Source organism: Onychomys torridus, chromosome X, assembly GCF_903995425.1.
Source record: "Onychomys torridus chromosome X, mOncTor1.1, whole genome shotgun sequence".
In the NCBI taxonomy this organism is placed as follows: domain Eukaryota; kingdom Metazoa; phylum Chordata; class Mammalia; order Rodentia; family Cricetidae; genus Onychomys; species Onychomys torridus.
The window spans coordinates 76,528,164-76,547,525 of NC_050466.1; the positions used below are offsets into that span (position 1 = coordinate 76,528,164).

General features: G+C 35.7%; 1 long non-coding RNA gene across 2 annotated transcripts in view; it reads right to left on the bottom strand.

Moving 5' to 3' along the window:
• Positions 1–2,442, bottom strand: part of LOC118574232 — a 33,136-nt gene extending 30,694 nt beyond the window's left edge. For both annotated transcript variants that reach the window (XR_004943707.1, XR_004943705.1), the window contains exon 1: positions 1,995–2,442. This is a non-coding gene — a long non-coding RNA (uncharacterized LOC118574232). The remainder of the gene's footprint in view (positions 1–1,994) is intronic.
• Positions 2,443–19,362: the final 16,920 nt, after the last annotated feature.

Here is a 19,362-nt window from a genome sequence, read left to right on the forward strand (position 1 = left end):
AAAAAATCCAAAAGCTTTCCTTTGAACTCTCTTGAAATAAAACATAGCAATTTATAATAGGCGGTAAGAAGATACTAAGATATAATGTTTTAACTAATAAGCTCCTCAGTTTAGTCCTCCCCTTCTGCCTTGATAGTCTTGGCACACATATAAGTACTTCCTGTGTTTATTTTAAGAAATACTAACTTTACTATGAAAATTTAATTATCAGAAAAATTCTGGGGAACATAAGGAATGTCAAAATCATAAGTAAAATCATCTAGTGATGCTGTAGACTGGACAACTACCTGAAATTTTCTTCTAGCATTTAGTTTATTAGACTCATCTCTATTCTTTTCATTTTATTCCCAGATACCCAAGAATTTTCTTAGGAAATGACAGTGTACTTTTAAAGTTTGTATTTAGCAGAGTTAAATATATCCATTAACCTTCAAACTGTCAGTTAAAATGTATGAGAACAGCTCACAGAAAAGTGCTCTGAATGGATAAACACTAATTGCATATTACTCTGAAAGTCCTCCCGTTGTGCTAAATTCAGTTTTCAATCTTAATAGTTATATTGTTTCCTTTGGGTAAAGAAAAAATACATATGCTCTCAAACAAACACTTTGATATCTTAAAAGATCTATATTGTGCCTAAAATCATTTCACATTTTTTTTTTTGGTTTTTCAAGACAGGGTTTCTCTGTGTAGTTTTGGTGCCTTTCCTGGATCTCGCTCTGTAGACCAGGCTGGCCTCGAATTCACAGAGATCCGCCTGGCTCTGCCTCCCGAGTGCTGGGATTAAAGGCGTGCGCCACCACTGCCTGGCTCATTTCACAATTTTTTACATTTCATTTCATTAAGACCAAGTTCCTATATAGCTGTCATTTTCCATATGTGATTTTTCTCTATCATAATGTTGATATACATCATTTTCTTTTGATATTCTGATTTGAATTCATGGAAATAATACAGCATTTTCTAAATATACTAAATAAACCCACATGATGAGGAAAATATCCCATTCCTTAACAGGAACACACTGTCAAGAATCAGATGTCCAAGGAATTTAGTATAGGTTGATTGTAGATTGGTATGTAATTTTTCAACACATCAAAGCAGGTTCTTTATTCTGCATCACTTCCAAAACTGAATTTCAATTCAAAACTCAATTATGACTTAACCAAATTAACAATACAAAACTGGTAATGTCAATACAAAAAAATGGGCAATGCACTAGGTTTACTTACACTTACTTGACAATACTAGAGGATAGAATAAACATTTCTTGCATTCAAACCTTACTGATGAAAGCAAGTTAGGATAAAATCACATGTCATAAAAAATCTACTCCAAAATACACATTTCATTTTCTTAGCTCATTTTAATGTCTTGAACAACTTGGCATTTCCTGTTTTAAAATCCTGCGAATGCGAGCAGCTTTTTATTACTTGCCTAATGAACATTTCTATGTTTACAAACTGGCTGTGAAAGTAATGCCACTTGAAATGACTGGCTCTCAAATGCTAAAGAATTTTACATATTCTTGTAAACTATTACTATGTCCTAATCCGTAAATGATATGCTCAGCAGTTCCATCTTGGATTTATTTTTGTCAAAGTTAGCTCTGTTCACAAAATCAGCAAGAGTTCTGATTTAATGCACTTATCTAAACAATCCTCACTGTTGGAACATCTAAGCTGCATAAGATATCTACTGAAGTTAGTCATTTAAAGAAATGTCTCTTAAAACCAAAAGAGAATTCTGAATGGATTGAGAATGTAAAAGAAGTAAACCTACCATAAGAAAAATAACTTTCCACTAATTATCAAAACAAGTTCGTGATTACAGTGTTCTTTCATAGACTAGAGGCAGGGGTTTCTTGAAGACCCTGATTGGCTGCTCACAAACTCACAGATACTGTAACACTTCCATTTAGCAGGAAATGAGAGTCTTGTAGAATAAGTTAATCTAGGCTAAAGCTTTCACTTACATAACCAAAAAATTCCTACCGTGCTCTAGAATCTTCTATATTGTCATCACCCATCATCTCCAAATCTCGTGAGCGCTTCTCACAAGCTTCTCTGAGCAAATTCTCCACTGGAACCGCTTTAGGAGTATCTTCATTTGCTTGAAGAAGTACTATCACGTTTTGTTGGTGCCAGTTCTGGAGGACTCTTTGATGGGTAGGGGCTGGTCCTGGCACTGGCGTCAGTATATTGTGGTGGACAGGACTATTGCCTTTCTTCAGTCCGTTTCTGTCCCGTGAGCGGTTCTTCAACCTGCCCTAAACCGGGCAGGGTCCCCCTATGCTCATATCCTTCCAGCTGAAGGCAGTTTCCAGTGTTAGGCGATCCTTGGGAAGGATGACTAAGCCATCTCCAGCGAAGCCTCAGGATCTGTTTCACATCAAACTCTTTCTTGCGGGACATTGACATTGTTGCCGGAGGAAAGACAAAAGCCTTCTCTAACAGAAAGGAAATGGAGCCTTTGTTATCTCTTTTTTCTCTGCCTCTTGTGTAGAACTAACAAAAGCACAAGTGCTGAGAGAGAGCAGTCTTTCTTGCTTTCTCTCCCCTCCCCCTCTGCCGGTGATACACTGTGAATACTTCCAGCCTAGCTGAAGCAGATAGCTGCCGCTAACAGTGTAGGTGGGAACCCATACTGACAGGATGATGAGGTCAGACCTTAAACAAGTAAATCAGCTTAGCATAGGAAAGCAGCTACCACAAACACACTCCAGCTGCTAGATTTGCAAACTCACAGCCCTGGCGCCTGAACTCGTAAATATCTAACCCAGCTTCTTTGATGCCAAAAAGTATCGTATCCTCAAGTCCCCTTATGCAGATCTGCAGTTATTATATGCAAAGCTTTTCTAAAAATGTGAACGCCTCTGGATAAACATTCTACTTGAAATTAGAAGCTATGAAAATTGTAAAATCATGTTGATTAGCCATGACTACACACACACACCCCTACACACACGCACACACACACACCACTAAGGGCTATAGGAATAGTAACTAACTTACGCTAACATATGGAGAAACAGTGCTTTTCTGAGTTAGCTTGAAAGAAATGTTTTCTATTGTCCATAGCTTGAAAATGAACACATCGTTCTGGCCTCTGGCCTATATAAACACCTCTTTATCATGCCCTTTACTTTCACAGGCAGTGATAAGGCTTATTTTCTTTGTTCAGAAGTCTTTATAAAAGGATGCAGCAGGGCTTGTTTTAAATCCACTCAAAATCACCACACTCTTTAGTAGTATCCAAAATACTTTAACATCTGATTCAGAATGACTATTTTAAGACAAGGCAAATATTTCTAATTCAAACAAGCATGTATCAATAGCATAACACTAACATTATGGTGCAATTTATTTTGAAGTATACCCAGATCTCGTGGTTTACACTCATATTAACAAAAGGGAACTTATTTTAGCACATCTTTAAAATCAATATTGAATTTTTAAGATTTTGAGTTTCAATTTTGTAGTTAATAAGTTGTGTGACCCTGGTAACGTCACTATAATATGGAGAAGTTGAAATGATTTATAAGCATCTACCAACACCAGTGCAAAATGGCTTTAAGATGAAATTAGAGAAGGAAATTAACTCTTCTAAGTTTGGGGTTAATCTCCAGTGGTGTATAAATCTAATTGCAACTTTCCCTTTTCAGTCTTGCTTTAGTAAGCATGAATTATTTTACGGCAAATTGACTGGACTATAAAATGCCCAGATATTTGATTAGACATTCATTTGGCTGTTGCTGTGAGGATGTCAGTGTAAGTTTAATATTTACATTAACAGAGTGAGTAAAAGAGATTCAAATAATTCAGTGTGACATATTTAACCAGTTGAATGCATGAATCTTTGTCCAGATTTAAACGAATGTTGCCTTTTCCTGGGACTCATGCCTGAAGTCATTCAAACCTGAACTACAGCATCAGATCACATGCTTCTCCAGCTTCCTTGTTGCAGATCTGGAAACTCCAGCCTCTTCTCTCCCACCATGTACTCTATTAGCTATATTCTCTAGAGAACTCTTGCTAATTCCAGTTTGTCTGATACTCAAAAGTCATTAAATACATATTGATCAGATATAGAGCTCATTTTATGAGTTATGGGCAATTTATTCTCATCTTCAAAATTTTAAACTATTTACCCCATAGATTCTTTAATCCTAGTGTTAACATCTGTAGTCGTATGTCGTCAACAGTTTGTGAAGAGTACTCATCACGGAAACTCTCAATAACCAAATAAAATCTCAAATAGTACTTTTTGTATGTCCAGTGTGTGCAGACAACTATATCTGCAATCCTGTCTCATAAGATTCTAAGTAAATGTCTAGGACTTGTGGTATGCGTTTTAGATTCACTATACATAGAATACATTGTTGTACAAAGAAAAAGTAAATTGTATATATCAGATAGAATGATTGAAGAGTTTTAATAAATGCATACATGATGTGTGACAGTGCCACGCCCATGGCGGTCTTGCCCGCGTGACAAATGCCTTGGATGAGGTAGTTACGTGGGAAAGGGGGGCTCGAGGCCCTTGGGTCTATGCCCCCGGCGACCCCTCATCAATCTGCCCGACTCATGGTGCCAGGCTACACGGAACCACGCAGATCTGCTTGCAGAGGCTGGCTGGCACTCTGCCTTCTTCTCTTTGCAGCTGTGGTTATTGCTGTTTCCTTGTGTATTAATTCCAAGAAGTTAACTCTTAATGTTCCTGATGTGTCCCATAAAGAGAGTAATGATTCCTCAAAAGTGGCTTCAATACCCCCACCTATGACTTAAGCTCTTAGGCAAACAGTTCAAGAGGGTCCCAAAAGTTTAGGGAAATTCATAATGATTTAGAACAAAAAGAACTTATGATTCAGAAGGACGAAGACTCTAGCAAAGAGTGTGTGAAAGTAAAGGTACAGGCACTCATAGGCAATCCACATGCGCAGCCGACAGCAGCTGCGAGGAAGCAGTTACAGGAACTAGCCATTCCTACAAGAATAGAGTTTCTCATCAAGGGGTGATGGTGGCAACCCCCTAACTTTATTCCTAGACATAATAACTATTTAGAACCATTACCTTTCATGGGAGCTTATGATAAACATGGGAACTGATGGATGAATCATAATGGTATGAAAACAGAATGACTGTTCAGGGAAAGATTAGCTAGGTACCGACCCCCCTGGTGCCTTCTCACCCACAGGCAAAGGTTAAATATTTTCACACATATAAGACCATGGTTAGAACTATGGTGGGGTAGGTTTAATTTTGATACAGAACAAATGTTTAATGATTATGTAGAAGGAAAGCTACAGCTAGGGCCGTAATGTTCTCAGTCTGGATGAGAAACCACAAAAGGGGAAATAAAGGCTGTACTCATGAGATCTGTTAGTCATTCTGAGAAAATTGTGTTGATTCTATGTCTGTCACCCTACTTGCCGATTGCCATGTTTCCTCAAATAACTGTATAAAATTCACTGCTTGGTCTGAGTAAAATTGCAGCAGCTCCACAGCATACTCTCGTGTCTGTGTCTGTCTGTCACTCACCGAATCCCACTTATCCTGAGTACCTTCACCCTGTTCTCCCTCGGTCTGGTGGTCCAGCTGAGACCCAGTCCGCGGCATGACAGGAATAAGTACTGAATTCCAATAAATTTCGCTCAAACGATGCTGAGGTTTGAAGATAGTTTCTGCCATTAGACTTCATGTGCTGGAAGCTTGTTCTGCTATGTAGCCATGGGGGCAATGGTAGAAATCTGAAGGAATGAGAACTATGGGTGTAAAGTGATTCAAGAACCTATAATTAGAAAGAATTAAAATAGTTGTCATAGGATCCAACAGTTTATGAAATAGAAAAACACAAAATGTCAAGACTGATTCTCTAACCATTCTCTGACTTCCTGTGTCATGTGACTTTTCTCCCCTCTTTCATGTGCTCTTACCACTATGGTGAAATTAAGCATAAGATTATTCTTACTTAGAAGCAAGTTGCCAAAGGTGCTATAGCTTTGATACTTTAAATAAAAATTCATATTTTTAGTTAAATTCAGTTCCAATATAACATCATGAAGAATGAAGGAACATATTATAGAAGCATTAGCAATATTCTACAGAAGAAAGAATATATAATAATGCAAAATTGGTTACTACTGTCATTTAATTTTAAAAACTAAATATATATTGTATACAACCATAAATAATAAAAGTAGACTGTCTTCCTTTTAATTTGCAGTCTATTTCCTTATTTTACATGAAAAAGTAGACTTGAAAATTAAATACCTCTAAGTGTGTGTGGTGGTACCCATGTGTGTTTTACAGTATTTTCTTCTGAAACTATTTTCCACTTTTGAGTACCTTGCTTTCAAAGTAGGAAAAATATTGGGCTTGAATTGTATAACAGTAATTTGGACTAATATGTCTAAGTTTCATATAACTTAATGTCTAAATCTTTAAAGGAGTATAGTTAAATTTAATTTCTTCTTTTTTGCCTTTGCATAATTTATTATTTTTTTAAAGACCGAGATGTCTTTGAACTAGAGGGAGACACTATTGAAAACCAGGAAATGTGATACCAGATTATTGTATACATTAATTTGGATTAATATATCTAAAGTTTTATGTAAGTTAATCTATAAATTTTTAAAGGAGTGTGGTTAAATTTAATTTAATTTCTAACACTTCTGGAAAATAGGAAAAGCCAGATGGAACTTGCAAGTAAATTTAGATGTTTCAGTGTAACAGAAAAAATCCAATCCCAAGTTTTTAGGTACAGATTCAGTATAATATTTCATAAATACATATCTTTCTTTTCGGTTTTTCGAGACAGGGTTTCTCTGTGTAGCTTTGTGCCTTCCCTGGTTCTCGCTTGGTAGACCAGGCTGTCCTCGAACTCACAGAGATCCGCCTGCCTCTGCCTCCCAAGTGCTGGGATTAAAGGCGTGCGCCACCACCACCCAGTCATAAATACATATCTTGCAATGTCGATTGTATACATGTATTTGTTAAAAATGCAAAAAGCTATACATACATGACATAGAATGAAACAAATTATATCTTATAGATAAACATTTAAAAAACTTAAAATAGAAAATTCTCTACAAAATCATATTCATTTTCCACCACAACAAAAATACATTGATAAGCTCACAAAACCTAGCAGGGACATGTAGCGTATTAATAAGTGTACACACATATAAATTCATAGTTATTTTAAGTAAGTATAAATTTAAGAAGGTAAAAAAGTACAGACTATACTAAACCTTCTCTCTCAATTTTATAAATCTACCAGTTTGGTTTATCATAGTTATCTATTTACCAGTGTAATTTGTTGCTTATTAAGACATTTATTCAAAATTTATTCAAGAAGGTGAAAACATTCTTTTACCCTCTATAGCAGAAATTGATGAAAAAACTACAAAAATAGAAAGTAGAATGAAAGTATAGCTACTTTTTATTTGAAATCAATATTTTAGTATCTTAGGGAAATATTGGCATGAATAACTTCAACTGTACTTTGAATATTTCTACCTCTAGTTCAGTGTTGATCAAGTTTGGAAATAAAGATCTGAGATTATTTTTTTTCCAATGTAAGATTTGGGAATTTTGAACAAAAAGTTGCCAGCAGATGTATGTGAAAACTTTCAACATCTTCAAAAATAAGAAATTTACATTAAATATACTGTAGTGGTATTGTGTTCCCCAAAATATTGTGCATGCTAATAAACTTATCTGGGGTCAGAGACAGAACAGCCATAATATCAAACACAGAGGTTAGTTAGGCAGTGGTGGCACACGCCTTTAATCCTAGTATTCCAGAGGCAGAAATCCCTATGGGTCTCTGTGAGTTCAAGGCCACATTGGAAACAGCCAGGCATGGTGACACACGCCTTTAATCCCAGAAAGTGAGCCTTTAATCCCAGGAAGTGATGGTAGAAAGTAGAAAGTTATATAAGGCGTGAAGACCAGAAACTAGAAGGATATAGCTGGTTAAGCTTTTAGGCTTCGGAGCAGCACAGTTCAGCTGAGATTCATTCTGGATGAGGACTTAGAAGCTTTCAGTCTGAGGAAACAAGACCAGCTGAGAAACTGGCGAGGTGAGGAAGCTGTGGCTTGTTCTGCTTCTCTAATCTTCCAGCATTGACCCCAATAACTGGCCTCAGGTTTGATTTTATTAATAAGACCTGTTAAGATTCCTGCTACAATGTACAATAAAATATCACTTTGCATCTGTTGGCTACTGTTAAAAAGATCCTGCACCTAAGATTCAGGAAAAATTACAGAGAAGGAGACACAAAGATTTTAAGTGCTAGAGGACCAAGAAGTTGGCTATGAGACTGTGCGTTTTAGAAATGGCTGCCTAATCAATATCAATAGACAGGCTGATACAGATGGAGTCCCACCCCATAGACAAAGAATTACAGACAACTAATAACTGCTGAGAGTGGGAGAATTAGCCTCATCCAGGGACAAGCTGTCTAACTAGTTATTCATTACAAAGTGGAAATAATCAAAGAAAAAGAGGTTATCAATTTGAGAGAGTGACGGGGGCATGGGAGAGACTGGAGAGAGAGGATATATTAAAGGATGAAGGAAAAGGGGGAAAATGTTATGGGTATGGTTATATTTTAACTTAAAACATATTAAATAAAACAAGTGTCTAGGGAATGTTCAAGTAACGGAAATTTTGTACATTTGATAGGATGATGAATCAGTAGAGTCATTGTAGACAACAGTATAAAAGCTTCTGAAAAATTGAAAGTAAGTCTGTCATATAAATCAACACTCTTATGATTGGGAATATACACAAAAGAATTAATATCTGTGCATTGAACAGACATCAATACTACCATATTCGTTGAAACATTTTTCACAGTCATGAAATACGGAAATAACTTAGGTGTTCATCTGTGGGTGGACGAATTAAAATTCTCACCTAACTACACAAATCTCTTTGAACTTTGAAAGCACAAATTATGTCACTTCTGACAAAATGATTCTAGAGAACATTATGTTTAGGGGAAAAAGCAAGGGACAGAGAAACACAGTACTAGCTAATCTATATACCGAATCAAAAAGGAATTGAACTCACACAATTACAAATAAAAAGATGGTTATCAGTGATGGGAAAGGGTTTCAACCGAGAAAGTGAAAAAACTAGTCAAGGAGTATGAAGTTTCAGTCAGATGTGAGAAGTGAATTCCATTGTTCTACTCACAATCTAATGACTATAGTTAATGACTGATTGCAAATGATGATAATCAAATTAGCCTGAATTGTTCTTTTTACAATGTAAACATATATCAAAATATCACCTTTTATAACTTAACATGTATAGAATTATTTGCCAATTAAAGTAAATAAATTTATGTGCCAAATTATACAGAGATGGCTGTCCAAATGGAGAGGAGGGATACAAAAAAGTGTTACTGAGAGTCAGAGGTTAGGAAATATTTTTCTTAAATTTAATCTTTTTCACACAATATATTTTGTTTACGTTTTTCCCCTCTATCAACTCTTCCCAATTCTTACCCATATCCTTACCCACCCACCCAACTCATGTTACACCCACCCAACTTCATGATTTTCCTCCCATTCAATGAAAACTTGTGATGTTCAACATAGCGATTAAATGAAAATAAAATATAGGAAAAAGTAGATTCATGCTGACTTACTCAAACCACACAAATTAGGCACAATAGAACAAAGCTAAAAGTTGACTTATTTATATTATATAATTTATATACTGTAATTCCAACATTATTTAGAAGAGAACACTGAGCTCATGGTCACAAAAATTCTATTTAGTATTTGCTTATATAGCACATTGTTTCATATAAAGAATAACAGGCAGGCATATTTCATGAGTCATTCTTTATACTAATTACCTATCAAATTGAAAGACATTCACATGAGCGTTATATAACCAGCATTATGAGTAGTCTTGTAAATATGAATTGTGAACATACATGAAAATGCACACAACTATCAGTTCTTACAATTCTTACTGTATGCATTCCAGGTAATTGGAAATCACAATTAATATCAAGGCAGAGTGAATGTATTTATACAGCTGTTAATAATAACCCAAGAGCTAAATTTACAATTTTATTTCATTCAAATATGATTCGTGCTCATTTAGTCATGCAGAAATGAAGAGCTCCATAGAAGATTCATAGTGTATGTTTGAGATATTCTGAGTAAAATTACATTTAAAAGAACTTCCTAGATTTTTAAGACAATTGCATATTTCAATATTTCAGAAATAAATAATAACATACAATGAAATAGAGTTACTTAAAGGAAATAATTGAAGTATAGTGTTCAAAGCTTCCTTACCAACTGCACCTATGAGAAAAATTATGAAAAAAAAATTGTCCCTTGCTTCAGGTTGTTTATATAAAAGAAAGTAAAGAAATACACAGTTTTCTAGTGTATAAAATGTTTTGAAGAAAGGCAAATTAAACTATAAAGTGTTTATAGATATCTATAAATAAGCAATGTAGAAAAATTCCATTATATAGCTATTATTTTAGAGTATTTTTACTATTAGAAAATGTATTTGCATGCATATTTATGTCTGACAACTGCTGTGACGAAACATTTTATAGTCCTTAATTCTCAGTCCTAAATAAAATAATATGTAATAGGATGGTGTCTGAGTTTGGGTTTCTATTGCTGTGAAGAGACACCATGACCCATGGCAACTCTTATGAAGGAAAACATTTATTTAATTGGGGCTGGATTACAGTTTCAGTGGTTTAGCCCATTATTGCCATGGCAGGAATCAAGGCAAGGTTTAGGCAGACATTGTACTGGAGAGGTAGCTGAGAGTACTACATTTTAATCCACAGGCAATAGGAAGTGAATGGAGACATTCTTCCTCTAAGAATGTGACACCTACTCCAGGAAGGCCACACCTCCTAATAGTGCCACACGCTAGGAGCCTATGGGTGGTAATTGCATTCAAACCACCACACATGGGCAGGTGCACTGGAACTATTAGAATTGAGGTTAATAGTGTTATATTTAAATGAAATTGCAGCTCTTTCAGTGAAAGGTAAATAAAACACGTTCAGAGAGCTAACCATTTAGCATTTATCCCTTGTGAGTGCATGTGTAGACCTGTAGGAAGTAATTTTAAGAACATGATGCCCACATTCCCAAGAGGTGGGGTGGGTGGTTTTTGGTCTTTCAATGTTTTTTGGTTGTTTAATGAGTTATGGATATTGTCATTGTTTATGATGGTTGGTTACAAGTTGTTAATTATTAATAGTCAGGGAAAAGGTAAACAAAGGAGATTAGAGTCAGGATTCTTTTTTAAAAAAAACAGAGGATATAGATGAGAGGTAGGTAATTGAATCTACTCTGGAAAGGAAAAGGGAAGATATAGAAATAATAAGATAAAAGGTAGATTATTGAATCTACTTTTAAAAAGAAACTACTTGTTTTAAATATTTTACCTTGGATTGAATTTTTTATATTGTATACAAATTTTGTGTTGAACTCTCCAAAATAAGGACATTTTTGTTTGAATTTGTCAAATGTTAATGGACTAGATATTGTTAATGTAATTCTTGACTGTATATATTGTATATACTTTTTTCTTACACTAGTTATAATTTTTTATTTTAAACAAAAAAGGGAATGTGGTTGATATATTGTGCACCCCAATAAACTTATCTGGGGCTCAGAGAGCAGAACAGACACTATATTATACATAGAGGTTAGGCAGTGGTAGTACATGCCTTTAATCCTCGCTATCTGAGGCAGAAATCCATCTGGATCTCTGTGAGTTCAAGGCCATACTGGATATAGTCAGGCATGGTGGCACACACCTTTAATCTCAGCACTTGAGATCTCATGTCTTGCTTGGGAAAGACATATGCCTTTAATCCCAGAAATTGATGGCAGGAAACAGAAAGGTATATAAGGAATGAGGACCAGGAACTAGAGGCTTTTTAAGCTTTTGGCTTTTAGCAGTAGTTCAGCTGAGATCCATTTGGATGAGGATTCAGAGGCTTTCAGTCTGAGGAAACAAGATCAGCTGAGGAATTGGCAAGGTGAGGTTGATGTGTCTTGTTCTGTTTCTCTGATCTCTTGGCATTCACCTCAGTACCTGTCATCAAGGTTTTTTTTTTTTTATTAATAAGACCTTTTAAGATTTGTCTACATATATGTATATAAATTACACATATATTGAATCATTTTACATATATGTATACATGTATAGTTCAAATAAAGCAGTACCTACAGTTTTAAAAAAGACCTGTTTACTGGTGCAATAGTGGAACAAACACCACAGAAGTAAACAACCACTTTCTGATTGGATTTAAGCTCAATTCCACAACATGAAAAACACACCCGGTATTGCATCTATTGAACTGCCAAATGGTCATAGTATCAAGCAAACTCTTAATGACTTAATCACTACACTCAGATTAGTACATCTCCTCTCCCTCAACAGAGAAGCTTCTGCTTGCAGAGCATGGAGATTAAAACAGAGACATATAACTTGTCAATGCAGAGAAAAAGGAAGTGCAGAGTACATGTGAACTCTACATAGCATTCCTCCCCTTCAAGGTTCATGAATCATCAGAGAAGATGAAGCATAAAGATTTATATAAAGAGTGAGAAACATTTGATAAATATAAGGAAATAGTGTTTTCAGGGTACAGAAGAGAAGTTGTACATACAAACTCATAGCAGTTTGTGATAGCATACATAATACCTGAAAAATCTCAAGTCAGAACAGATCCCAGCATGTAGAGAAGAGGTGGGCATAAAGTCCAATGGCTAGATAAGGAACTATATAGGCAATTGACAGCTGCTGGGAGAGGAAGAATCAGTTATCTTTAAGACTAAGGCCCCTAGTAGGATAACCATTTTCCAGTAGGAGGACACACATCCAAGAACATGTAGACATGATAAACTGATCTTGATGTTTGAAAAAAAAATAAAGGACACACGTTTGGGTGGATGCATTTGGGAGAAGTTGTAGGATAGCCAAAAAGAATATTGTGGAAAGAATTGTCTGCCAGTGTTTATTGGTAGAGAAGGTATAAGACAAATTGCTAAATGGTCTTATTAATTAAAAAAATAAACAGAACCAAATATTGGGGTGAAGACTGAGAGATCACAGGAATAGAACAAGCCAAGCCACAAGTTCTTACCACTAGGAAATCCTCAGCCCAAGAGAGAATTACTTCCTGCATACTCACACCTATATACTTTTCTGTGCCCTGCCATCTTACTTCCTCTCTCTACCCAGCTACATCACTTCCTCTTTCTACCCAGCTCTATCACTTCCGGTCTGTCTGTACAGACTTCCAGACCTCTATGGTTAACCAATGCTGGGATTAAAGGCCTGTGCCATCATGCCTTGCTCTATTTCCAGTATGGCCTTGAACTCACAGAGACCCAGATGAATGTCTACCTCCCATCCCTGAATGCTAGGATTAATGGCATGTCCTACCACTGCCTAACCTCTGTTTAATATAGTAGCTGGCTCTGTACTCTGATCCCCACATAAGCTTTATTGGGGTGCACAAATAAAATATCGCCACAAGAAGGAGAGCTTGGAATCTAAGAGAGAAACACAATGTAGTGCACTAAAATATTGTCTTATTGCAGGCATTAAGCAAGACAAACCAATGCAAATACGTATGTGTATATATGGATATGAAAAGTATGTATGCATATGTATTGGATATATATTTTGAGACATATACAGATTAGATTTAGAATGTTAGAATGTATATAGTCAATATGCACATATGTAAAAATATACACTTACAAGAATGATAGAGTATCTTAATGAAACTACTATCAACACTACTAAAGATTTTTGTAGATGTAAATGGGATACCACAATATTTATGAGGAAAGGTATAAGCCAAAGGCAAAAACAATATTGAAAAGTAAAAATATATAATACAGGAAAAAATGGAACATAGTAAGGAATATTGGGAGATTTAAAAGTTTGAGTGAGAATGCTATAGGGGGATGGGAGAAAGGAAGAGCTAGAAGGCCCATGAGCCGAACTTAAGGATATATGAAAAAGCTTTGTGGAAACCTTAAGTCAGTGTGCTAATTTTGAAATACTACTTTAAAATAAACAGAACTGGAAGAGAATTACCCTACATTTGGGTTCGATACCATCCTCAAATACAATAGTTATTAAAGGGAAATCTCAGTGCAAATTATCAGATTGTTCCCTATGAATTACTGATGAGGGAGGCCCCCAAACTCTCCAAAACAGGGTGGGCTAATGTAAATGTCCTTGGTTATCTCCCAGAACTTTTGGTAAGACCCTCTTGCCTAAGATACCACATATTTTGGTTGCAGGACATGGGGAAATAAATCCCATACCAACAGGGAAACTTCTTCCCTACTGAATAGCTGCCATGGTACCAGAAATTATAATATAAGCTGCTAGGGGAGAAATGTCATCAATGGTCTTACCCAGGACTGAACTAAGCATGATGCAATAATGACCTGCCAGGCACAGTATGCACACTGATGGAATATTAGCAAAGCTGTTATTGAGTAACTAGCTACTCTCTGATTGGAATTAAGGCCTGTTTCACAGTAGAGGATTTCAGACCCAGTACTGCAATCCTGGATAAAAGCCCATGTTTAGGGTGGTCATAAACCCTAAGGTACTTGCTATTGTTATTTTACTTAATGGTTATGTTGTCAAATTGCCACCAAAATATTTATGCTTAAACCTATAGACCTAGGCTGATCTCAGTTTTAGCTGGGAAAGCTTCCTTTTTTCAGTGCACAGCAGTTGGTGGAGAGTGTGTATAACTGTAAAAGTGCTAAAAATAAGAGAATGGGTTCGTGGTCATAAATAGGGCATTAATATTAACCTCACCCCACCAAGGCTCGGGGAAGATCATAAAAGAGAAGGTTAAAAGAATGAAAGAACTGAAGGATGAGAATGAATGCTGGGAAACACTGTCTTTCAGGCATGGTGTATCTGACAGACACATGAACTCATGACAGCCAGTGGTATAGTGATATCTTATTTATCTTGAAATGTGATTTTATTTGTATGTTAATAAAGTTGCCTTGGGATCAGAGCAAGCCATAGCAGAAGCTGGGCAGTGGTGGTACACGCCTTTAATCCCAGCATTTGGGAGGCAGAGCTAGGCGGATCTCTGTGTGTTCAAGGATAGAGCCAGCATGGAGACACACGCCTTTAATCTCAATACCAACCATAGAAGACCTGGAGGTCTGTACAGACAGGCAGTGATGAGGAGGTCCTATGGCTGGATTTACAACCAATGAGAAAGCAGAACAGAAAGGCTATAAAAAAAAAAAAAAGAAAAAACACACAGAAGTAGGTCTCTTGTGGAGAGGAAAGACAGAGCAGCAGTGAAGGGTAAGGTTTTCAGCTCTCAGCTATTGCTCTGACCTCGTGGTTTTTAACTCTGCAATTGGCTCTGTGTTTCTTATCTAACAAGATGGTTACATCTACACAGTGGAACCTGCAGAAGAGTAAGAATTCTGTCCTAGATGGTGTTAATGATCTCCAGGCCCCATCCTGAACTTAGGAGCTATTGGTAGTTGAAAGTTTATGGATAAAGGAGACATATTCTTTTGTAAGGATGTGACAACTGATGATAGGATTCACAAATTCCAGTGGGTGACTCAATACCCAGGCACATGTGGGAGACATTAACTGGATTTTACGGCTATTGCTTTAAGATATGAAGTTTGGAAAGACAAATAGAAAAAGACATGAAGTTTGGAGATTCCTACATTGGGGATAAATGGGAGCAGTTGCAGGGGACAAATACAGGCTATATATGACTGTGTTTCACTGTATACAAGTATAAAACTCTCAAAAATATAGACAATTTTACAAACAAAAAAATGTAAAAAGCAACAGAAAAAACAAAACCATTGTATAGATTTTGATAATTCAAATAAAATTTAAACTTTAAAAAATAAAAGGACAAAGAAGAAAAGTAAGTGTAAAGTAGGAGAAAATACAGTACCTGACATTTAACAATGAGACTGTCTGTATATGCTAACAGTAACCAAGACTTTGTGATATTAATTGAGATTGGCATCAATTGATGTTGAAAATAAGAGAACTTAAAAACTGACTTATACATTGATGAACAACTGAGAAATATTTTGAAATGGGGTCTCACTATGTGTCTAGGCAAATCTCAAACTTGTGAACTCAAATAATCATCCCATTACAGCCTTTAGAGTAGATTGTTCTGTAGGCCTGTCTTGTACCCTCCAGCTCCAACTGAATTTTGACAAAGTTACAAAATCAGTCCAATGGAAAAAAAACAACAATAAACTGGGGAGTTAGGTGGAGAAGTTTTTCAGAGTTTAAGAGCACTGGCTGCTCTTCCAGGGGACTTGGGTTTGGTTTCCAGAACCCACATGGCAGCTCACAGCTGTCTGTAACTCTAATACCAGGGGATCTGGTGGTATCTTCTGGACTCTGAGGGCACTGCACAGATATGCATGTATGCAAAACACCCACAGATATAAAATAAAATAAAAATGTTTGCAAGCCACATAGCTAATAAAGGACTAGGATTTAAAATATACAAAGAACTCAATGAAATGAAAAGACATCATTCAGCCTGTAAATAACAGGAAAGTAAAATAACAAATAGGATTGTTCAATATATAGCTAATATAAAGCAATGGTCATCTAATTAGGTGTAACAGGAAGTCAACTACAATATCTATTTTAATTATGAATTTATATAAACCACCATTAACAGTAAAAATTATGGTAAATGTATATTGTACCTAAACACATGTACATAAGAAATCTAATTATCAAAACTTTCAAAGAATTTCAGATTTTATTTCATCTTCAGTTCTGACTTTAGAAAGGACTAATTATGAATATATTTGTTGAATGTATGAATCATGTATAAAGTCTTGGTTTGTATATTTAATCTATTTTACTGACTAAAGATACTCTTAAAAGTTTCAAAACTAGCCTTCTATAATTTCTAAAGCATAGGAGGTATTTTTTGCTTGTGCAACCTGAGTCTATTAGAAATCAATTCTATCCAATGGTTTTATTAGATGGCAGACAATTTTTATATTAAAATTTTATGAGAAATTAGTTATATATTTTATATAGGTATCAACACTGTGATTTTGTCATTTCAGTACTAATTATTGGCAGAAGTTGCAGTTTATCACCAGAGAGTAAACATCTTCAAAATGCTTTCAAACAGTTGTGTGTGTGTGTGTGTGTGTGCTTCTTTGTGTATTACATGTGTTTCTGGAGTGTGTAAGCCTGTTTGAGTGTGGGTGTGTAGACCAGAGGTCAATTTTGGGTATTATTTACCATTTTTCTCCACTGTATTTTTTGACATTGTCGCTCACTAAACATGGGGCTCACTAAAATGGCTAGATTGTCAGGCCATCAAGAGCCAAGTCTTCTTCCTTTCTGCCTCCACAGCTCTGGGACTGGTTTTAGGAGCACACTAGTTCTGGTCCCTTATTTTTTCATGTAGGTATTTAGGAATGAACTCAGATCCTCATGTTTGTATGAAAAACACTTTATAGCCCGAGTTGTCTTCCTAGCTAACATATATTTTATATTTTAGCACTAAGTTGAAGTGCATGTAGAAGGTGGTGTGCATTTTTTTCATGGAAGTCACTTCTAGATTATTTCATTCTGAAATGAAAACACTATACTGTATTCCTAGATAAGGCTTTCCAATTTACCTAGTTATTTTAATATTCACTACTTTATAGCATGTCTACTATGATCGTATCCATCTTCCTAAGAAACAGGTTAAAACACTCCATTGTATTCCTTCAAACCCTGCAATAATTTACCAATGCTTTGTCATAGATTCTCCACTTGTTAGTATGACAACTCTTATCTATTGTAAGTCCATTGTAAACATTCTTTAAAAATTGTCTTATAGGGGTGAGGAGATGGCTCAGAAGTTAAGAGTGTGTATGGTTCCTGCAGAGGACTAGAGTTTGGTTCCTAGATCGCATGAAAGGAGGTTCATAATCTCCTATAACTCCAGCTCCAAGGGATATGACATCTCTTCTAGCTACTATGAATAGCTGCACTCACATGCACAGACACACACGGATATACATAATTTTAAAAAACTTGAAATTATTTGGTTGAGGTGTGTGTGTGTGTGTGTGTGTGTATGTGTATGTGTGTTCATATGTGCCTAGGTGCTCATGTGTACATATGAATATGAGCTAAACTATCATACCATGCATGTGGAGGTCAGAGGAAATTTTAAAGAGTTGGTTTCTTTCACTCTGGGTCATGCAGCTAGAACTCAAGGAAGCCGCTGACTTCACCCATTTGGCCATATCACTGGCACAAAAGTCGTTTAAAATTTTATTGATACAAATGGTAAACAAGAAACATGTATAAATTACTACCCCATATGTTTCTAAACTTTCATATGTAATAAGTGAAATTCAGTTGATTTCATTAACTGTACCTTTAGCATAAGTCAAACAAATGTATCTGCCAAGTAGAATGCAAGGCAAACTACAACATGTACAAATTTTTGTAATACCTTACCAAATTAAGAATACAAAATCAATAAACAAATTAGTTTGAACTGGAGGATTGAATGATGAGAAAACTTTTAAATGTTAAAGATGGCAGAATAAAAGACATTATAACAACTGTAGTCAGAGATGACCTAGGCCTGTGTGAAATGAGGAGGGTTATGAATACAAAAGAAAGAAACATGTGTGGTCCATTTCCAGTGTAATATCAACAGACATTTTAATGTATACAAGATATAAAGAATATCTGCCCAAATTTGCATAATCCTGTCCTACCTTAAATTGTCTCACCAGCCATGATTTATGACCACCAGTGGAAGAGAGTGTATGATTAAGAAATATTTGGAACTTGGGGATGTCTGTATGATAAACTGTTGGAATCCAGTAGCCAGATGAAATTATAATGTCTATAGTAGAGAAAGAAGTCCTGCAACATGGTTTTTATGCTATCTTAAGGCTTTTTAAAGACTAAGGCTGTATGTTTTCCCTTACCTCTCCCCTCCATTATAAACAGAAATTACCACTCTCCTATTCCATAATTACTTGATGCAATGTAATGGATGTTATTTTATAACTTACTTACAAGTATTATGGTGACTTGGCATGTGTATAGTTGTCATTTCCCAAACAGCAAATAGTCCATTTGCACCCACACTCAAATGTGACTACTGAGTATAAACTCAAAACAGTAAATTAAGAGATAAATTCTGACATGAGTAAAAGCTATGAACAATTTGCTATGCTTCAGAAAAAGCCATTCCTGTGAAAGCTGGATCTATTATTGTTTATATATGGCAGTACGGTATGTTATGGAGTGTAATGT